The sequence below is a fragment of the Typopeltis vanoorti genome, chromosome 12 (genome assembly GCF_054136105.1).
Source record: "Typopeltis vanoorti isolate ZY-2024b chromosome 12, IOZ_Tvanoo_1.0, whole genome shotgun sequence".
Taxonomy (NCBI): Eukaryota; Metazoa; Arthropoda; class Arachnida; order Uropygi; family Thelyphonidae; genus Typopeltis; species Typopeltis vanoorti.
In genome coordinates this window covers 66832088-66840098 of record NC_143560.1, presented here as the reverse complement: position 1 = coordinate 66840098, position 8011 = coordinate 66832088, and the positions used below count along the sequence as shown (strand labels likewise).

At 35.1% G+C, this 8011-nt stretch overlaps 1 protein-coding gene across 2 annotated transcripts in view; it reads left to right on the top strand.

The window, feature by feature from the left end:
• Window positions 1–8011, top strand: part of RabX6 (RAS oncogene family member RabX6) — a 79101-nt gene continuing 71090 nt past the window's right edge. Inside the window, exon 1 of one of the 2 annotated variants that reach the window (XM_090401158.1) lies at window positions 1–128. The gene's annotated coding sequence lies outside the window, so the exon portion shown is untranslated. The remainder of the gene's footprint in view (window positions 129–8011) is intronic. The other variant, XM_090401159.1, reaches the window with a different exon arrangement.

Sequence of the window (8011 nt, the reverse complement as noted above, 5' to 3'; positions counted from 1 at the left end):
TTATCCTCATGACCAGCGATTGCTCACAACCTTGGAATTTTCCTTGCTTCCAAATACATATCACAACAAGGGGGTGTTGCAAGCATAAAACTTTTTATGGGATTAACAGAAGCTGGGATATCCCGAAGGTAAAATTGTTATTATTGTTAATTTTTGAAGTAGGGACTGTTTTCAAAATTTGATTGGAAATCAAATGTGATTGGAATTTATAACAGCTAAATTCGTTTTGAGAAAAATACTTTTTTGTGTGTATGTATGTCTGCGTATTGATGCTTTTCTCGTTTTCCGACTTGTTCCTCAATAATACTAAAAAGTAATGAAGTTAATTTCTTTTTAGCATTGTGTTCAAATTTCATTGTGGATATACTGAACTTGAGGATTTTTGTTTTGTTAATAACATCTACTATCCGTCGATTACCTGGCGATTTCAGTTGATCAAAAATAATGTGAAATAATATACATATGGTCTCTTAAAACACCACTAAATGGTGTCTGGTGTATTACTGCTTCTGTGATCTTGTAATGTCTTCTCCATGTTCGTTTTTATTTAAGCCAAAGATACCCCACCTACATGAAATTATACATACATCTTTTTAGTTCATCTGGTAATGAAAAATGTATGAAATCTGTCCAAGTAATGTATACATACCTTGGTATTCTCTTTATGTAAGACAACACAGATATATTAATCACTATTTATACTGCTCAACTGCTCTTTGGGTTTATTATGTGCTTCAATTTAAATACTTGTGTTCCTTCATCTAGACCTGATTATGACTTATTATTATTATTCTCAGACTCTCGGAAGGTACATGCCATCAGAAATTATCGCAAGTGTCCATTTATGTTAAGTTCATTAAGTGTCTGACCACATCCTGCCACAATCTAGCAATGCATTTGGCCTACCCATCTCCATGTCAAAGAAGCTCTTCACTTCCTTATTCACAAGGAAGTGAAGAAGGAAGTGCGTCTGCTTATTCTCCAACTAGCTGCAAGTTATGAAGTTGCAACTAGTGAAAAAAAGCAGAGTACTTACTCTGTAAATATTATTCTGAACTTTGTATTTGGCTTTAGACAGTTTGTCCACACTTTTGCCTCATTTTTTTTTTTTTTTCTCTTTCTTATGTCATGTTGGTCTTATCATGAAAGCCAACCTCATAAGTTTCCTTATAGTCATCATTCCACACTTGTGATACTCTTGTTGTTTATTTCCAGACCCACTTCAATGTTCTCAGTAGGGTCGCTACTAGTGACCCTTCTCAACAAAAATGCATTATGAGTAAGCTTTACATATATATATATATATATATATATATATATATATATGTGCTATCTACTCTCTATATATAAAAAGATAAGCCGAAATTTGAAACGTTTTTATGTCACTTTTTTGTCTTACCAGCTGACTGGCTACCAGCCCAGAACTTGGGGGAAGGGGGGGCCTAGTATGTGTGTGTGTATATGTATATATATATATTCTAAATTGGAAAAATCTGTGAAAATTTGAAGATTTTTTAAATTTTAAATGCATTTTAGAAGATTAGTCTTAAGAAAGCTGATCTTTTAAATTGTTTCAAATCAGTATGGCCTTGCATTATGAGTAAGTGAATGCAAATAGTATTAAATCAATAATAATGTAAACAGTACATATCAACTATAAATCTGTTGTCACTTCAGTGGCCAGTAAAGTTTTACTGCTCACTGAAAACTTATAGATGAGACTGGGTAGGTAGATAATGTTTATGGTCATTATTATTACGTGTCACGTAATAATATCTTTTTGTCACATAATAATCTGTTTGTCACCAAAGATTCCCTGGAGGGAAGGCACCCACTCCACAACTCTGTCTCCACTACTCAATCCACCAACTACAACGAGCTGCAGCTACCTTTATCTACAATACCATGTACTGCCGACCACCACTAGTATTTTCGCAGACAATCACGAACATTCATACCCACGGCAGGATTCAAACCTGCAGCCTTTTGGCTGGAGAGTGGATACTTGGCCAACCAGGCCGGCAATGAGAGGTATGGGTATCTGTATTACTTTAAAGATATAAAGAATAAAGTTATTACATTATTTTTGTTTAACCATTTTTGGTTAATTGTCTGACATTAAATTATACAATTTTGTATAGAGATATTGAAGATAATATCTTTTTATTCTTTGTAAAGGGAGAAGGAGGTGCTTTAGTCATAACCAACTTTTGGAAATCGGTGGGTAGCTAGTCTTTGGCTTTAGTTGTCACTAGCATCTCAGTCCATAGCTGCTGATTTTAAAAATATTGAAATATGAGTACAGCAGAGAATTGCTCTCATCTCATGATCATAAACTTGAACTCATTATTGCATGAAATAATTTATGAATGATTTTTTCAGTTACAGGATTAAAAAAAACTCTGGTTTCTTTAATCCTGCAACTGAAAAAAAAACCCTACATACAGATTTTTCTTGAAACAGACGAAAAGACTATATTAACTCCTTGACATCTGTTGAGAAGTAGAATAACTGAACTGATTTGCTACTGGCTGAATACAATACTTTCAAAATATCACACGGAATGAAATATTAAGAAATTAGTAATACTTGGGAATTAAGAAAAGTCCAACATCAGTATTAAAAATTAAGCAAGAATTGTCCAAAAATGTTATGGCTGAAGTATGAAAGGAGATAAACTCATTTAAACATGTGCGTTATGTATTTGTTTTTTGCCCAGTATATTATTATGATCCATTAAGCCTTATAGATGGAGGTAATGAATAGAGTTAATGAAGTGTTGCCTGAGGAGTATAAAATGAAGTGAGCACAACCTTTCCTTACTATAATAAATATATTAACAAAAAAGAAATTACAAATTTCATTTTTTTTCTAAAGCTTTCTAAAATAAATGTTAGGAAGTTTTTTGCTTTCCCAATAACTGAATGAATCGGTTTTGGTGGTTATATACAAGCAGACAGATAATTAGTATTATGGTTCCCATAAATCTGGAACCATAAGAATTTTGGAAAAATATAGAAAAAAATATATGTGCCTATAACAGCACATAGAATTACATGGTTATTGAAGACTCACCTGCTCATCCCTAAACAAGCAGAGATGAACAGGTGAGTACTTCTTTATTATGCTTTGATAAAGCCTCATCTGGATTATTATTATTATTATTACATGACATCTCCAAGGACTCATCGTAGGAGAGCACTCTGCTACACACATCTAACCATCTTGCCTACTACTTAATTCTCCTACTACACAAAACTACCATCATGGCCATCCTCAGCCAATGAACACCACCAACACTATTTTTTGTCTGTAAATTGCATGTATTTTGATGGCCAATTTGCCTGTATGCAGGATGAAAAACTAAGGGTTTTTTTTGTGCACAGATCTGGTTGCCTGGATCTCTTGGAGATATGAAAGAAGTGGAATCGATCCAGAGGTGAGTGACCAAGGTGACAAGTCTGTGGGATTCTCCATATGAGGAAAGATTTTAGATTTGCAGGTTGCAGACACTGGTAGATAGGTGTATAAGGGTTGGTGTGATAGACAAAAGTTGCTTAGGGAGTTTTATAGAATTGAAGTGGAGGAATTTTTTCAGTACGTGACTAATGTGAGGAAAGCTGGGGATCATCCCTGGAAATTAAGTAAGAGTGTGGTTAACAAGGGTATGTGGACTAGATTTTTTGTTTGGAGAGTGAATGAGTGTAATGGTTTGCCAGAGTCATTTGTGAGTTCAAAGCAAAATATGACACATTGATGTTAGTGGACCTCCTGCAATGAGTCTACAGACTCCATTGAGGTGCCTCATGGGGACTCCATAATAAGTACAGTATTGGAAATTTTCACCTAGAATATATATTGCACTACTCTTGACATGTCAGTAGTAAACCTGGATTTGTTAATGCTGGTGGTGTTATTTCAGTAACCTAATTACATTTTGTAGCAGGTTGACAAGTATGCTGATTCTTCTAGCTTTTCCAAATATTATGATAAAATACCACATGACAAACTACTGGTGAAATTGAGGAGGATGTGGATGGATAGTTAGTTGTCGCTTAGGATGTTGAGTGATATTTCTAAGGTGAAAGGTGACAGCTGGTGCTAAGTTTTGGTCTATGATCACCTGTGGTTTAATTTGCATATTAATTATTATAGTTCAAAGTTTGGTTATTCAGCTGTTTTTATATCAATCCTATGCATGAAGTCACAAAACTTATAATAAAGTAGTGCTGTGTGAAAGCAAGTGTTCAGGATGAAAGAAGAAATCTGTTAATGTGTTTCTTGAAAAGCTGGAGGTTTCTGTCATTAGGTGAGGAAGGGTATTCCAGAGGTGCATGAAATGACAGAGGATGAGAAACTTGTTTGATAAGTCTCAAGCTGAACTGTGTGTGTGTGTGTGGTTGTCAATCAACAGCCACTCAAGTTCCTACATAACTAAAGGAAAGTGGCAGAATGGTGGAAGCCAATCTAATGAAGCAGTGCCCATGAAATGACTTGTAGAAACAGATCATCCATAAGAAAGTGATTAGAGGGAATTTTAAAACATTGGGAGTTGTGTGTTTTGAATGAAAGAAGGATACCAGTTTTTTTTTTTTTTTTTTGATGCTATAGGTGTCGTGTTTGTGCCAGGAGGCAAGTTAGATGCAAATTTTGATTAATTTTAATGGTATAGATGAGAACACAGACTGATTAAGAAAACAAGTCAGAGAGGTTGTTCCTGGAATCAACAAAAGCCTTGAAACATACTCCAAAACCTCAACAAGTATGGCTGTATAAATTTGCCAAAAATTTGGGAGACAGTCATCTTAAGACCAAATTAATACCAGCTTTCTCTCTCTCTGTTTATTATTTTTTTTTTTCCCCAACATAGATGGTGTCTAATTAGGACTTTAGTCTTTGTGTTGCACATTACAATTGTTCAAACTAGTCCCATTGTTATACCGGATTGTGGTTGTCTTGCATACTGTGACAAACTGTTTTTGTGCTCTGAAGATGCTGGATAGAATATCAGCAATAAGTTAATAAATATTTAAATTAAAGACTTAATTCGGCATGTTAGTCAAGTAAATAATTGTTTAATATCCGACATGTTTCACTGACTACTATCTGTCAGCATTTTCAGGGATACACTGGTGAGCAATGGAAAGTAACAAAAACTAGGAAACTAACCGACAATTCTAAAAATTATATAAAGTTATCACTGTGCGTGATACAATACGCGTGTCACAAGTACGTTTTATTTGTTGAGATATTTGTTGTAATTTTCATCAAAGTTCATTTCTTTTTGGTTAAATGATCTAATAAGAGTTTTCCATATATCTGGTAGGATTAGGCCTTGATTATTATTTAAGTTACCTGTTGAACGGGTGACTGTAGCAGCTTCTTTGAATGTTCTGGAATGGTAGTTCTCTTCTATGTAGGGCATATGACTCATATCCCATTCAATATTATGGTTGGTAGAGGTGGAGTGGGAAGAAAGTCCTGATATATCTTGTCTGTTATTCCTTACATAGTGTTCTTTCTTTCTTGTTTCAAAACTTCTAGATGTCTATCTGATGTAATTTACTTGACTAACATACCGAATTAAGTCTTTAATTTATTAATACTAGTGGTCAAGAAAAAAAGGTCATAATTAATGTTTCTTATCAGTCTATGTTCTCATCTATACCGTTAAGATTAATCAACATGTACAATGAAGACATGATCCCTCCCACACGATTAGATGCAAAGTTTATTAACACCTAGGAAGAAAAAATTGATTTTGACTGGTGATCAGAAGTCGGAGGGAGTGAAGATCTTTCTTTTGAGAATTAAGACAAGATTTTGTTAGCATTGAGATTTGCTCCATTATTTCACTGCACTGGCGATTGGTGAGGAACAGGTTCTCCCCTTAACATATGCAGGGCCTTGGGGCAAGAGTACAAATGGAGGCCTATATACCATGTCTAAATATTTAAAAATTATAAATCAAGTTAAGAAACTGTTGAATAAAACAGTTTCTATTCTAGTGCTTTGACAAATATTTTTTGTAACAATAAAAATGAAAAATATATGTAAAGCTATGGTTTTTATATGACTGAAAGTTAGTAAAATTCTGGTGATGCTTGAATATATAATAAAAATATAAATAATTCATAAATTATTATATATTTATTCCACATAATTTATTTCAACATAAAATTGATTTTGAATGTTTCATTTTTTTTTTCTCTTATGTAATAAATTTATTTTTTTTATTTGTGATATTTGGGCCCTCTAAAGTGTTGGGCCTAGTGTAGGTGTCACTTTTGCCTAGGGCCAAGAGTGGCACTGAAAAAGAGATCTTGAAGCTCGAATCATTTGAACACTACAAGGCTTCATGAATGAAGCTGTGTGTTGTCATCAGTGGATTTGAGGTTACTGAGAGGTCATCAATATTATTTACTATTACTATTATTTGACACCTCCAGGGAATCCAAAGGCTCGTCGAGGGTGGGCACCTACTCTACACCTCTCCATCACTCAACCTCATCGTCTACACTAACGGCATCTACTATCCTCCATCACCACTATTATTTTCACAGACAACCACAAATATCCATGCCCACGGCGGGATTCAAACCCGCAGCCTTTTGGCTGGAGAGTGGCTGTGCTAACCACTCGGCCAACCAGGCTGGCTGTCTTGGCTAATATATAATAAATATAGGCTATTAATAAATAGCCTATATTTATTATATAGAAAGACTACCATCTAAAGCCCTGAATATAATGATGGAAGATAAAAGAGCCAAAGGATGGCCCAGAATTAGATGGATAGACAAAATAAAAGAGGACCTGAAAACCAAATCACAACAAGCGACACCAAACTGGACAGAATTGTTCGGACTCTCCCGGGACAGACAGAAGTGGAAAGAATTCATTCGGCCTCATCATCATCCACATAGATGATGGAAGAGAGAAGAAGATTAATAAATAGGCTAATAATAAATTGGTTGGCTAATATATACAAGAAGAGTATAGATGAATGCACAGAGCCCTGGAGTATCCTGTTGACAGAGAAATCTGGAGAGGAAATCATCCACCATAACATGCACTGAACAGCAATATAGGAAACTGACCTCAAATCACAAGATGCAGGATGACCATAACATGGCATCTTGATAAGGTCTCTATGCAGTATCATTCAAATGCCCTGTAGATATCAAGTAATCACAAGTTTGCCCAAACTTTTCCTTGGCTTGTGCAACCTTTTAGAGAAGGTTAGCTAGCTGATCTGTTGTGGAGTGAGAATGACAGCATCCATAGCAGTGATCAGTAATTAATCCACGTTTTAATGAAGTTGGTTGCTAACGACCTTCACCACCACTTTTGAGATCATTAGCGTGAGGACGGTGGGATGATATTTTAATGGTCTGGAAACAGGCAAATGATGCTGATTTGAGGGGGGGGGATAGAGAGAGTGTGTGTGATGGCAGTAAGCTCTGATGTTATGCTGATACAAGAGGATATGAATCAGTTTGTTCTATGTACAGATGAATGGTAATGCCAAGATGGAAAGTGTACTGCATTGGTGGATCTCTCGTCTCTGAGAGCAATCTAACAGTGATTATGGAATTGAAGTTATTAGGACACATTGCATAAAGATGTAAAAGTTACAATGAAAATTATTGTTATAATGTGAAGGATAGATGCAAGGCCCTATCTGTATTCATCATTTCAATTCTATATTCTCTTCATAAGCAACTTCTCCAATACTGTAATTACAGCTGTAGATATCTAGACTAGCTTGTGATTGGAAACTTCTATCCGTGAACCATGCCTTGTGCAGTGGATAAATGCAAGGCACTACTGGCTTTGTCATGCCCTGTTTGGATTTCTGTCCATATTCAATACTTCAGATCCACTCCTTTCTACATTTTAGTTTTCTGATTGCTTTTCAGCCTTTTGTGTGTGCATGTATATTCCTGATTGCATTTTTTTTGGATGTTTTCTAACTTTGTTCTTCCATTTGTTATATCATTTAATAATTTGT